The sequence below is a fragment of the Stegostoma tigrinum genome, chromosome 23 (assembly GCF_030684315.1).
Source record: "Stegostoma tigrinum isolate sSteTig4 chromosome 23, sSteTig4.hap1, whole genome shotgun sequence".
Taxonomy (NCBI): Eukaryota; Metazoa; Chordata; class Chondrichthyes; order Orectolobiformes; family Stegostomatidae; genus Stegostoma; species Stegostoma tigrinum.
Window position 1 is genome coordinate 9,041,309 of NC_081376.1, and position 15,238 is coordinate 9,056,546.

Below are 15,238 nucleotides of genomic sequence, written 5' to 3' on the forward strand. Positions count from 1 at the left end.
CTTGCACATCTTTGGACTGTCGGAGGAAACTAGGGCACTGGAGGAAACCCACGCAGACACAGAGAGAACATGCAAACTCCACACAGACAGACAGCTGAGACTGGAATCAAACCTGGTCCCTGGTGCTGTGAAGCAGCAGTGCTAAGCACTGAGCCACCGTGCTGCCCACAACAGCAAGTTTATCCATCTATCCACATTCCAACACAGTTTGTGAAGACTGCGGGACTGAAGGCAAGCCAAAAGGAAAAGTTAAACAAAAATAATTACTACATTCACGGCGACTGATTACTTACCCTCCGGAGCACCAGCAGGCAAAATAGTTTCAGTGATGTTGCTGATGAGATGATTCCAACTCTTCCTGATCTTTCAAACTAAAAAAAGAACTGACCTAAGAAGGGATGAAAGAACCATTCTAAAGCTCTCCTAAATTAGAATCAAATACTTTCTAAAAGCAATCGCTGTTACCGTTGAGAGAATAAGTCAGGTTTTGCATAGCACGTTTCCACAAACAGCGATGGAGTGGATAAATGACTGGTTAATTTGCTTTTATCTGGTCTGAAGAACTGGCATTTTCAGCTAGCTTTCACTGATTTTTTTCCAGCAGGCAAAGTGAAACCTGTTCATGTCAGTAAAAAGATAGGAAAATGTCTATGATTTATAAAGAGTGCTTGAACTGATGTAAATAGTGGAAATAGAAATCACAGAGGAAATGAAAAAGTCGAGGGAATGATGGAAAGGCTACTCTGCAAGCAAATGTCTGCGATTTCATATGCTTCCTAATGTTTTTTCTGCAAGTTTTGATTGATTATAAAGAGTAAATATTGCATTTCTGCACAAATAGATCTGTGTGGAAGTTAAACATGAAGCTACCAGCTTCCTTAAAACGTTTGAATGGACACTTCACCTCTTGTGAGCAAGTTGGCTGGTCATAGAACATAGAACATAGAACATAGAACAGTACAGCACAGAACAGGCCCTTCAGCCCACAATGTTGTGTCATCTGCCATGTTATACCTGCTTTTAATAACCTGAACGTGGGAAGCTAGAGGGAGGTTTCAGATTTAATGTTTCTTTCCCATCTTGTCTGACACTAACCCTCTGATGTTTGAGGTCAAAATTACCCCTATAATTTTCAGTTTTGCAACAAATCAAGTTTACAAATATCAGGAAAGCTGAATTGGCAGCATTGTAAACATTCATACAGCAAAGATAAATTTAATGCATAATATATACTCCTTATCTTCAAAGCTATGAATTTTAATTCAATCTTTTGCTATTCTAAGAGAAAAAAAATTGGAAAACACACTAATGGGGAGAAAGAAAAAATCTGATAAATTGATAATTGAGCCCCATTTGTAAACATTTTTGAAGTTGTGAACGATCAGAGAAATGGTAAGTTACGACAATGTTTTAGAGGAATACCCTTTCACCCCTGAAATATGGGATCACATCCACAACAGACAGATGGGACGATCATTCGTGCGACCTGCGTGAAATGGTTTCTGACAGTCTAAAATCTAAATCCAGTCTCCACGAGATGAGAATTTACAGTGCAGCATTCAGCCATTAATTTAGCAAGGACTAAAAAGTAGAGAAAGTGTGATGAGGTAAAAATGCAATTCTGGGATCTTTCAGGGATTCTGGATGAAAGGGAGATGTCAAAGCATTGAAGGGAATCTGGTATTTCAATTTGCATCTGTCCTATCCCTGATCAAGGAGTTCTCAGTATTTGTGCAGGTCATTGTTCAATACCTGTCATTGCTTTACATTAATGAACAAAGAATCAAAAACAGTTTTCAACATGCAGTATTTTCATTTTCAATTTTTTTTCCTTCTTCCATATGCATGGCCACTTAAACCTAATGGGATCTTCCAACCCAAGACTAGATGAGAAACCTGCAGACGCCTCAGGACTTCAAGGACCTCTGTTGTTCTGTGCGTTAACCAGTGGAATTAGGAGACCCAGCTGAGACCCCTCAATCCAGTCTGGAAGATGGCGAATGTACCAAGAGACAAGTCTTGGCTGCCTAATTAGGATAAGCTGTTCCTTTGTATTTGACCACAGATCTCATACAGAGAATATACAGTATGCTGGGTTACAATGCACAATATGAAAATCCTGGCATTTCTGCATGCTGTTAGCCATTTGTACAGCAGCAATACACCATCTGTATTGGTGATGTACATTATTTATACACCTTGTGATGTTTTTAGAGATGTTAATGGATGAATACCAGCTGTTCACTCAGTAACACAGCTTACCCTCTTGTTAAATAACAGTTGGATACTTTGCCATTAACAGTACATAGCTGCTCTAACACACTGGAGATCTGTTACCAGAATATACATTACTCTGTTCCTGTTCAGCAGCATCAAATTATTTTGTTGGATCCATGCACCTTTCTGATGAGAAAGCAGAATATAGGGCAAGAAATACTAACTGGCTTTTACTCACCACTTTTCAATCTTCATTTGTGTGATATGGTTATTGTTTTCAATGTCCATCTCTACTTACCCTTGAGAGGGTGATGGTGAGCTGTCCGTTTGAACCGTTACAAATCACTTATTGTTGTGTAAATCCTGAATCCCATTGACTCAAGTTCTGCCAGAGCTCTGTGATGCCATATTCAGTCGAATGCAGTCTTGATGACAAAGCCTGTCACTCTGAATTCATTTCTGGAATTCAGCTCTTTTGAACCAAGGCTGTAATGAAGTGAGGAGCTGAGTAGCATTGGCAGAACCCAATCTGGGCATCACTGAGCAGGTTATTGCTGATCAAGTGCTGCTTGATAGCACTGTTGACGGCACCTTCCAGCACTTTAATGATGATCCGAGTGGACTGATGGGGCAGTAATTGGCCAGGTTGGATTTGTCCTGATGGGGCAGTAATTGGCCAGGTTGGATTTGTCCTGTTTGTGTACAGAACATACTTGGGCAATTTTCCACATTGTCAGCTAGTGTTGTAACTGTACTGGAACAGCTTGGCTAAGGGAGTGGCAAGTTCTGGAGTACAAGTCTTCAGAACAACTGCTGGAACATTGTCAGATCCTGTAGCCTTTGCAGTATCCTATGCCTCATCATTTCTTGATATCACGTGGAGTGAATCGAATTGGCTTAAGACTGGTATCTGTAATGCTAGGAACCAATGGAGGAAGCCATGATGGATCCTCCACTCGGCATTTCTGGGTAAAGGTTGTTGCAAATACTTCAGGCTTATCTTTTGCACTGATGTGCTGGGCTCTTCCATCATTGAGGATGGGGATATTTGGAGTTCCTCCTCCTCCATTGAGTTGTTTAATCATCCATCACCATTCACAGCCGGATGTGACAGGACTGCAGACTCCATTGGTTGTGGGATCGCTTAGCTCTGTCTATCACTTGTTGCTTATGCTGTTTGGTGTGCAAGTAGTCCTGTTTGGGGGCTTCACCAGGAAACACCTCATACTCAGGTACGTCTGGTGCTGCTCCTGGCATACCCTCATGCACTCTCCATTGAACCAGGGTTGATCTACTGGCTTGAGGGTAATGGTTGAGTGGGGGATATGTCAGACCATGAGGTTACACATTCTGCTGGAGTACAATTCTGCTGCTGTTGACAGCCCACAGTGCCTCGTGGATGCCCAGTCTTAAGTTGCTAGATCTGTTCAGAATCTGTCCCTTTCAGCATGGTGATAGTGCCACACAACATGATGGAGGATATTCTCAATATGAAGGTGGGACTTGGTCTCGACAAAGACTTTGCAGTGGTTCTCTTAACAGTACCATAATGGACAGATGTATCTGCAGCTGGCAGATTAGCAAGGATGAGTATATTTTCCCTCATCACCCACTGCTGAGCCAGTCTTGTAGCTATGTCCTCAAGGACCCAACCAGCTCAATCACTAGTCTCCTGGTGATGGACATTGAAGTTGCCCACCAGAGTATGTTCTGTACCCTTACGAACCTCAGTGCTTCCTCCAAATGTTGTTCAACATGGTAGATTCGTCAGATGAGTGAGGGCAGTAAGATGGTAATCAGAAGGAAGTTTCCTTGCCATGTTTAACCTGATCTCACGAGACTTCATAGAGTTTGGAGTCAGTGCTGAGGACTCCCAGGGAAACCCCTACCAAACTGTATACTATAGCATTGACACCTCTACTGGGTCTGTCCTGATGATGGGACAGGGCATATCCAGGGATGTTGATGCTGATGCTGGTGTCTGAACATTGTCCGTAAGGTGTGGCTCACTGAATATAACTATGTCAAATTATTGCTTGTCTAGTCTGTGAGACAACCCACTGCCCTCCTGCCAATTTTGGCATCTACCCCCAAATATTGGAAAGGAGGCCTTTGCAGGATCAACAGTGTTTCCATTTCTAATCTCTAAGTTAATGCACCGTTTCAGTTTCTAGCAGTTGATATGACTGAACCTTTCAGAGGACATTTAAGAATCAACCACATTGCTGCGGGTCTGGAGTCACATATAGACTAAACCGGGCAAGGGCATCAGTGAACAAATTAAGTTTATTATGACAACAGATTTGCATCATCATTAGACTTTATTTGTTGAATTTATACAATTCAAATTCAAATTCCAATGTCTGTCATGATCAGATTCGAACACAAGTCCTGGAACATTACCTGCTTTTCTGTTTTATTAGTCCAACAACAAAATCGCTAGGCCTTCATTTCCTCTGATGTGGGGATGCCAGTGTTGGCCTGAGGTGGACAATGACAGAAGTTGTAGTCCAACAAGTTTGTTTAAAATCATGAGCTTTCAGACCGCTGGTCCTTCTTTAGGTGCCTGACAAAGGAACAGCACTCCAAAAGTTTGTGATTTTAAATAAACCTGTCGGACTATAACCTGGTCACATGTAACATCATCTCCCATACCAGCTGTTTTTGAGGAGCCAACAGAACAGTTGGGTCTTAGTTTTCAAAAGTAGAGTTGCTTCCATTTGTCCTCTCTCAGGTTCACTATGTATGGGTTAACATAATGCTGACGTGTCAGCCAAGTGGCAGAGGTTTTAAGACTGCTTTCTCATTGCTGCTTAGTTTAAATGAATTGGGCGGAGATCTCTAAACTTTAAGGTCACTGGCAAGACCTCAAATGTCACCGGGATCATGAAAACATACATTGAGTTTTAGGAGGGTCACTTGTGGGAGTTCCAAGACTGTCATATATATACGGGGCCTCAAAATCCACACTCAGTTTCTTTAACAGTGGTTGAGTGCTTCAGTAAGCAATGTAAGCTTTATAGACTCCAACAAAGTGTTGCTTTTATGCTTGAATTTGGAAGCCAGATTTTGTTGTCCTCTTCACAGAAACAAGTGCAGTTATCCTTGTTTATACAATGTCATGGGTCACTGTGCTGGGTTTTTTTTGCATCAGATTCACTTTTGCTCCAATGAATTTCTAGTAAGAGAATCAGTCAGTGACTGCTCTAGTGTCAGTACAGCTGCTGAAAACTGGTAAGTCAGCTCTGGATAAAGAGTTTCAGTTTTAGATAACACAGCACCTCCAAATCAAAAAGAATCAAGTATTAATGTATGCCTGTTGTTAAACTTTATGTACTGACCCCCCTTCTCTTCCTTTGTAGAACAGATTAACTCTGTTGTAGATATTTTCTATTCAGTGTGTTCAGAGATGTCAATACACATTTTGGAAAGGCAAATTGGGGCAGAACTCATGCACCTAATGGTTGGGTCCTGCGGAGTGTTGACATTGGAGTGCAGGATCATAGTTCCTTGAAAGTGGAGTCACAGGTAGGCAGGGTAGCATTGGGAGGTCATATTGCAGCTGTACAAGCCATTGGTGAGGCCACTTTCGGAATACTGTGTGCAATTGTGGCCTCCCTGCTATAGGAAAATGTGAAGCTTGAAAGGGTTCAGAAAAGATTTACAAGCATGTTGCCAGGGTTGGAGAGTTTGAACTATAGGGAGAGGCTGAATAGGTTGGGGCTATTTTCCCTGGTATGTTGGAGTCTGAGGGGTGATCTTATTGAAATTTATGAAATCATGAGGAGTACGGATAGAGTGAATAAACAAGGTCTTTCTCCCAGGGTAGAAAGTCCAAAACTAGAGGGCATAGGTTTAAGACGAGATGGGCAAGATTTAAAAGGGACCTAAGAGGCAGCTTTTACATGCACATGGTGGTGTGCGTATGGAATGAGCTGCCAGAAGAAATGGTGGAGGCTGGTACAATTGCATCATTTGAAAGGCATTTGGATGGGTATATGAATAGGAAGGGTTTAGGGGGATATGGACCAATTGTTGGTAAATGGGACTGGATTAATTAAGGATATCTGGTCGGCATGGATGAGTTGGACCAAAGGGTCTGTTTCCGTGCTATACATCTCTATGACTGCATGAATCTAACTTTGGCTTGCACCTTTTCAATGATGCAGGGAATTACCACTAATGTGCTGATGCGAAAGAGCATCACTGAATATCTAATAATGTTAGATAATTGCTTTCAAAATTTGTTTCAGTGCACATAATGCAAAATTTGAAAAGCTTTTAGATATTTATAACATATGTGAAAGTGTGAATGACTTCAATTTCTATCATAGGTATTTGTATTTGAGTCGTGTTTTGGCAGTAACAGACAGCTGCTATTGATAGGCTGCCACAATAGAATCATCAATTGAGTTAATTTGCATTTCTGTTATATTGTGAGGATATTGTGTAAAGTATTTCATTTACGCACCCAAGGGTGAATGGTGAAGAGATGCAATGGAGGCTAGTCTCCTGGAGTGTAAACTTCATCAGTCCAAAGATACGCAGGTTAGATGGATTGGCCATGCTAAATTGTTCATAGCGTCCAGGGATGTTCAGGTTAGATGGATTAGCCATGGGAAAAGCAGAGTAATAGGGATAAGGTAGGGGGTGGATCTGGGTGGGATGCTATTTGGAGCATTGGGGCAAACATGATGGGCTGAATGGTCTGCTGCCATAATGTAGGGACTCTATGAATCTATGATGCACAAACACACCTACACAGTATCTTTGGAAAGTTGTGCATAAAATCATATACCTGCTAGGACTCTGTCCCTGTACAGTAAAGGGTTAATGTAAAATGTCTAAACGGAAAAGAATTTATCATCAATGATGTAGGATCATATGACAACCAGAATTCCAGGGAGATCATTCAATTTACAAGCTTCATCTAAAGCCTTGCGCTGTGCATAGAAGAAAGCATTCAACAAATGGTAATGTTTATCTAGAACCTAGCATTCTGCAGTCTCTATCAACTCCAATCCCAAATGCAACTACAGTGCAATCATAGATGGTGATAATGGATGGTGGCAGTTAGCAATTAAATGGATAGTGTGAGCAGTGGTAACAAAAATCAATGAAATGACCAAAGAGATTAAAAAGCACGTGGAGCACAGATAGATTCAGGAGAGTCAATGAAGAAAGACCTTTCCTGTTGCAAAGATCTTTGAAAATGGATCATGTTTAAATCAGACGGAGAAGTAGCAAAATTGGTACTGAAGATTTACAAGGCACTGTATAGCATCCAAACCAGATGAAAAGCTCAGCCAGGAACAGGTCAGTGAGCTCTGGTCAATAGGCAGTGGTACAGAGGTCATTTTGGCCAGACATATCCATGAAGAAACTACTGCATACCAAGGTGTTGTAACAGTATAACACTGTTAATGAGCAGGCAAAATTTAATAGGTATCTCGGCAATTGGGGAGACTGTCAATTCCTTTATTAGCAATTTATATGGGCTAGCTGCGAATTCTGAGCATGGAGCCCTAAAAGGTGAATTAATTCTGAACTGTTTTAAAAGAACTTTCTGCAACTGGAGGAGGATTTAGCTTTGTCAAAGACTGTACAATTAACCAGAAAGCAGAAGTGAAAAAGCAAAATTGAGCGTTTCATTCAAGGTGACAGGAAGAAAATTTTGTGGAGGAAAATGATTGAGACAGTTGGCATGAAGATGATGCCAATAAAAATGCAGAGTGCCATTCCTGTAAGAGGAAGGAGTGTTTTAAAGTCATGTGCCATAGCAAGAAACCTCTGAACTCAGAAGTTAAAGAAAAACCCATTAAAGCCAAAGGTATTTAAGAAATTGAAGATATGAAAGATATTGAAGTGCCATTAAGTGCAATGAAAACAGGTTAAGTGCAGAAATTTTAGTCAACAGACATAAAACAAACTTCAAATTAAACACTGCTGCAGGACTTTCAGTTCTTTTAGAGACGAAATCATGTCTAAAACAAGAGTTCCTCCAGCCATCAACCATGCAACTTCACGGTGCAGGAAGCATACAATTCAAAACCAAGAGTCACAAGACAGATGCATTCTTCAGTACTTACAGAGGGAGATTACAGAAACTTTGTGATCCACAACCAGGATGGCTCACTGTAGAAGAACGAGCACAGATCTATAACTCATTGATAACATTTAAGGCATTGGGAAACCATTTCAAGACTTAAGATTTCAGGGCAGAGTGTCTACAGCTACTTGAAATTTTCACTGTACTTCAAATATTGTGCTGTCTTACAGAGGGATGCCAAGTTAGTGTGTTTGTTCACCCTGAGAAAGACCCTTCACCCATTGTTATAGAAGGTGAAGCAAGACACTGAATTATAAATGTTGCAGCAAGGGCTAACTCACCTATACTAAATTCTATAACCTTGTGTCTGTTTCCATCCATTTCCAGAGTAAATTGTGTGGCTCAAGACTTCAAGCAGATCCACGAAGAGCAAACCAATTAAAGTTCCAACACCTAACAATATCACAGAACTTCAGTAACTGTTGGAACGGTAAATAAAGTAAAAAAGTTCTTACCTAACTTGGCACAGGTTCACATATTACTATGTCAAATAGCTTAGGCAATACCAAGCATGTAGTGGGAAGAAATCTGGAGTCACATGTAGGCCAGACCATGTAGGGATGGCAGATTTCCTTCCCTGAAGGACATCAGTGAACCAGATGCGTTTTTACTACAGCTGATGAAAGTTTCACAACTACTGAGACAAGCCTTCAAATCCAGATTTCTGTTTAATTGTGTGAGTTGATTAATGAACTCAGCCACATTAGGGGCATTTAAACAGGCCTTGGATAGGCATATGGATAATGATGGGATAGTGTAGGGGGAGGGGCTTAGATTAGTTCACAGGTCGGCGCAACATTGAGGGCCGAAGGGCCTGCTCTGCACTGTATTGTTCTATGTTCTATTTAAAAGTCATATGAAAGATAAAAGAGATGCTAATTTCATCAGACAAATTAGCCTATTATGATCTAGATCTACCTGCGTGAGTTGCTACTCATATATCATTCACTGGAATTGCACAGCACCTTCCAGATTCAGAGAAATGGTAAACATAAACTGATATACAATGCTTCTCATTTTTGACAGGAACAGAACATGGCATGCCATAATTGAAAAGGAAGCAGTAGCTGCTATTTAGGCTTGTGAGAACTTTGCAAACTGTGTCTTAGGTCCTCGGTTCACAGTTCAGGCAGACTGTAGGTTACTTTATTAAATGCGAAAGAAATAGCTGGAAATTGATGACATCAGATGCTACAACTCAGTATGGCTAAGGCAAACGACAGACTACCGTAGTCATTTTGTCATACATTCCTGTAGTAAAATTCGAAAAAGTGGACAGAAATATTGTCTGGATTTATATTCCTCAATGATCAGTAAATACTTATGAGGAACAAAACAAGCATTAAATTAAAGTTGACAGGAATCAAAGTCAGATGAAAAGGTCAAATCTGTGAACTTTTGGCCAGAATTTGTTCCACACAATCCAGTTCTGAAACAGTACGTGAACAGTGAAGATGGATAATTCTTAACTTACATACTATCTTGAACTTACTGCAAAAACACAAGTTGCTGGTAAAGCTCAGCAAGTCTGGCAGCATCTGTGGAGAGAGCAGCAGAGTTAACATTTTGAGTCTGATGTGGAATTTCGATTACTTGATAATTATCACGTTGCAGTTTCAGGGTGTTGAGCGTATTTTGGTTCCAATTGGCTATTTTGCTGTAAAACATGACCGCTGTATTGTTTTTGGCTTGAAATGCCCTTAGCATGTGGCAAAACTATACAGTACTTAGTGTAAGGCGAAGACAATGCCTGATAGCAACTTTCACCAACTGAAACGTTTTATTAATTATTATTGTGAAGAATAATTAGAGTCACAGAGTTATAGAGATGTACAGCCTGGAAAGTGAACCTTTGGTCCAACTCATCCATGTCAACCAGATATCCTTAATTAATCCAGTCCCATTTGCCAGCATTTGGCCCAGATCCCTCTAAACCCTTCCTATTCATATACCCATCCAAATGCCTTTTAAATGTTGTAATTGTACCAGCCTCCACTACCTCAGTTCACTCCACACATGCACCACCCTCTGCATGAAAACATTGCTCCTTAGATCCATTTTAAATCTTTCCCCTCTCACCTTAAACCTATGTCCTTTAGTTTTGGACTTCCTGACCCCAGGGAAACAACCTTAACTATATACCCTATCCATGTCCCTCATGATTCTGTAAACCTCTTTAAGGTCACCCATCAGCCACCAACGCTCCAGAGAAAATATCCACAGCCTGTTCAGCCTCTCCCTAAGGCTCAACCTTCCAACTCTGGCAATGTCCTTGCAACTTTTTTCTGAACCCTTTCAAGTTTAATGACATCTTTCCCATAGCAGGGAGACCAGAATTGAATGCAGTGAGCCAGAAGTGGCCAACCAATGTCCTTCATCGGAGTAATAAGTATTAACAAATGAGCAGTAATTTATTATTAAAGTTCATATTATCTTAGATTTCAATCTATCTGAGCAAACATGCCTGCTTTATTGTACTCGAAAATAATACAAACTAGAAGCAAGCTATTACAGAATAGCATGCTCATTCCATAAGTATCCTACTCCACATATCTTGCTACCCACTCCTCTTGGTTTCTATCTGAGCCTTTTCGTCTCTGTAAGAGAGAAACTGCTTTCTTTTAAATGTCATTTCCCATTGCTTTTGTCAGGCAACAAAACCATTCTTCAGTTACTGTGCCACTGTAATACGGTATCAGCTCGCAGCACTTCTTAACTAGTACTCTCCCACAAGGGAAATGATGAATAAATATTTTAAAGTGTAAAACATTGTAAGTTGAGGTGCTTTGAATTGCATTTAGTTGCTGCCGAAAATAAAGTTATACATTGTATGGTTAACTTTTGCTATCAGGCATTGTCTTTGCCTTACACTAAATACTGTATAGTTTTGCTGCATGCTAAGGGCTTTTCAAGCCAAAAACAATACAGCAGTCATGTTTTACAGCAAAATAGCCAATGTAAAGACTCAATGGTTAATCACAGATTAGAGAAGATATTAGAGATTGTGCTATTCAAAGGTTCAAGTACATGAAGGCCCTTTTGCTCCATGAACAATGAAACTGTTTCCTTCTTTGGGTTGCATCTAAATGAGTTCCAGACAAAACACTGTGCTGATAATGCCTGCTCAATTGTAGGATTTTAAAGATAAAACCAAAATAAGAAGAAAAAGGTCTCTTCAAGTAATACAAAAAGCTGACTCTCTGCCCCTGCTTGCACAGTGCTCTTCCTTTCTTGACCCACAAACCGCTGGCTTTGAAGGAAGGGAGTGGGCACACCCAAAGCACATTTCTATAGGAGCTCGCTTTTGTTTACAGGGAGTGATCCGGGAGACTGGTTAATGTAACAGTCTCCATCTGGTTGATTACTGATGTAATCATCATACATCGCAGGGTTAGTCATGTAAAGGTTTTAATACTTAGGCTGCAGTTAAAGGATTTTCCATATCACTTTCAGATGATTAATATCAGACTTCCCTGAAAAAGAAATGCAGCCACTCAGTTTATGTTTTTACAGACGGGTTTTGACAGGGGTTGACAGTGGAAAGCACCTGATGATTTTCCGTAGGTCAGATGTTATCTGTGTTTCTCTCTCTTTCTCTTTTTCCTGAAAGATTGAACATTAAGCCTGAAGCAAGACTTCGAGTCAATACGTATCATTGTTTCCCCGAGGACTGGAAAACTGTGTGAATCATATTGCACGACTAACTGTAGTGCAGTTTGTAACACACCAATGGGGGGCTGACATTTCTATTTTCCACAATGTTATTTGCAACTGATTGTCACATGCCCTGATGTTCCTTCTACAAATTTTGTCAACTTGAATGACTATTTCTGCCTTTTACAGTCAAAAAGTGTGTCGCAAAAGAAAAGTATCATTCGACTTGGTGTGTGAGAGTTTCAAACTTTCAAAAGGAGGAATGTGCATATTGAATTCTCCTGAGGTAGTTTGGTATCATTTCTCTCCTCAGCCCAGCAATTTAACATTGGGGTGAAAATAGTTTGAGCCAATGAAAACTGCACAAAGGCTGGTACCTTGCCACCAAGTCACCCTTTATTTTCATGTGCACAGTACGTAGTCTCTGACCAGCCAGCTCAGGGCTAGTCCCTAGAGTGAGAAAGAGTCTCAGAATCTCCTGTTTATACCTGTCAGCCAGGGCTCCCTGATTGGCCAGGTTAATAGGCCAAATGGTGTAAAACTGCCCTTGTAATCTTATGTCTTATGGTAGCATAGTGGGCAACATTTCACACCATTAACCATTTCAGATCTATAGGCAACAAGGGCAAAGGAGGAAATCGTGTAGGTGAGGGTTGGTGACATGAGGAAAGACAGGAGGAAAGGATGAGTGGTAATGCTTTAAAATGACCCTTTTAAGAACGATCGTTGCAATCATCCAGGATCTATTGTGAAATGGTGTGAGAGAGGCAGGAAAAGGGTAGAGCACATGGGAAGAAACAAGGCTGTTGGAAAAGAAGAGGGAGACAAATGTTTTGGAGGGAATATAATTTTATGAATGAAATTAAGAGACAACAAAGTAAGCAGTGATAATAATAGAATAAAAATTAACATCTGAATTCCCATAAATTTTATTTGAAGGCTTTTGATTTACATATTTGTTTAATTATTGCAAAAATCATAGAACAGAGATCCTTTTTCTACTTAAGTGAATCAATTATATTGTTAAAATCTATAGGTCTTTTCAAGGTATATTATACTCAATGGAAAAATGTAAAGCCATTGAGTTCTGATTGGCCCATAATTGGCTGGTGGTGGTTCTTCATGTATTTGACTGAATCAAAATACCTTTCTGAGTTGATGACAGACCTCGATGTGCAATAAAATGTGCAAAGCTAGGAAAATTCAATACCAATTGCAATAAACAGTGTGCTTCAGTAACTATTCACTCATTTTCACTTTTCCCTCCAGGAAGGGAGCAGCAGAGAGGTGCAGAAGGAAAAAATGTTCTTTTGAGTTTTTAGATTTATTTTGCTTCCCTTTTATGAGGCACAAGCCTGTCTTTGCCATCTTATTTTAGATGTCTAGCATTGAAAGACTGTTTCCCATGGAAACAGTGTGGATTATGACCACCTTTTACATCTGATCTCACTTTCCTTTCACACTTCATCTAAAGCAGGAGCAGAAAGATTGCCATCTTTTTTCATGACATATACTGTCAGATTCAAACTGTCCCGGTTCAATTTTGATTCCATTGATTCTGGATAAGAGCCTCATAGCTTTCCAAATCAAAACGCTGTGCCTTCTCTGACAATCTGAAGACTATCCATTGTCCTGAAATAGTTTCTCTCCAATTGATTCCAAAGCTTTCTCCCTTCTCTGCAATTTTTAAAAATTATTTTTGGGTGCTGCATGTACAGATTGTTTTATTTATTTAAAGAGTGTAGCTTGAGAGTTCTAGAATTCTGTTTCACTTCTTTCATAGGTAAAAGATTACTGTTTGAGAAATTACTTCGAAGCTCCAAAATTCTGATGCCATGGTTTTATTGATGGGGGATGTCTGGTTAGATCCCGGCTAAGTAGTAAGCTTAGGTCAGGTACCACAAAGATTTGTCTTTATTACAATTATTGCTTTTCTGAATATAATAGAAATAAGAAGTTAAAGTTTATGGAACTCATACCTAAGTATTTTTTAAGGTACGCAATGATGTGAAGATGCTGGTGTGGGACTGGGGCAGACAAAATCAGAAGTCACACGTCACCAGGTTATAGTCCAACAGGTTTATTTTGAATCACAAGCTTCCGGAGCGAAGTCAGGCTTCAACTGATGGAGCAGCAGCACTCTGAAAGCTTGTCATTTCAAATAAACCTGTTGGATTATAACCTGATGTCATGTGACTTCTCACTTTAGGTAAGCAAGCCTGTGATTTCACAATAAAATTTTAATTTTACACTTCCATTTGCAGTACAAGCTATCCTGTATATTCGTATTTTCCGTTAAATAAACATTAAAACTCTTATTTGAATTGTATGGTTAAAATTACAAATGCTTATTTTCTAAGTCTAAAAAGTTTTAATCTACTACATACTTTGGAGCTGAACTCATTGGCAAAGAACTTTCAGTGTATGGAATTGCAACCTCAAAGGAATTGATACAGTAGGTCCCAGGTTCCACTTGGCATGCTGACAGACGATATTCTGTGGTATGTATGATATAAAATTAAGGTTCGCATGGTATATTTCCTTTCTTAGGGATGAAATGAATATTGTCCACATTTGTCTTATTTTAAACACTGTTTGTTTCAATACCTTCCATTCAAAATTAATACCAATAGATACCTAGATTAGGATTGCTGAATGTTGTCTATTTGCCATTGTAATCCGTGATTGAGGACATGGACTGCACAAAAGTTCTAAAGCAGGAATCCTTCATCCCACTGGAGCCCTTATGTACTTTCACAGAAAAGCTGGAGTCACAGAAACAATAGACATCTGTGGCCCAATGTTCCAGACGTATCAGCCATGTTACAGTGTTGATTACAAAGCAGTGGTTTCAGTCATGTTGGTGTCCCTCAGAAGCAACAGTTACATCTATCACTAAATCCCCACTATCATGTGAGAGTGAAATTACCTTGCCATTTAGACCGCTAAGGTCATCCTTACCTCCCAGGGGTTGGTTAGGTCGAATGGCTGATTTGCAATCCAGAGTGAGGCCAACAGTGTGGGTTCAACTCCTGCACCAGCTGTGATTACAATGAAGGCTTTTCTTTTCAACCTCTCCCTTCACCTGAGACTTGGTGGCCCTCAGGTTAAACCACCACCAGTTGTCTCTCACTAGCAATGGAATAGGGCTATATGTTTACTTGTTTCTCAAAATCTGTCCAGGTCATCAGCCTTGTTCTCTTGCAGCAACATACATGCTCTAATTCCCTTCAGTGGCTCTTCAATTCTCTAGACACC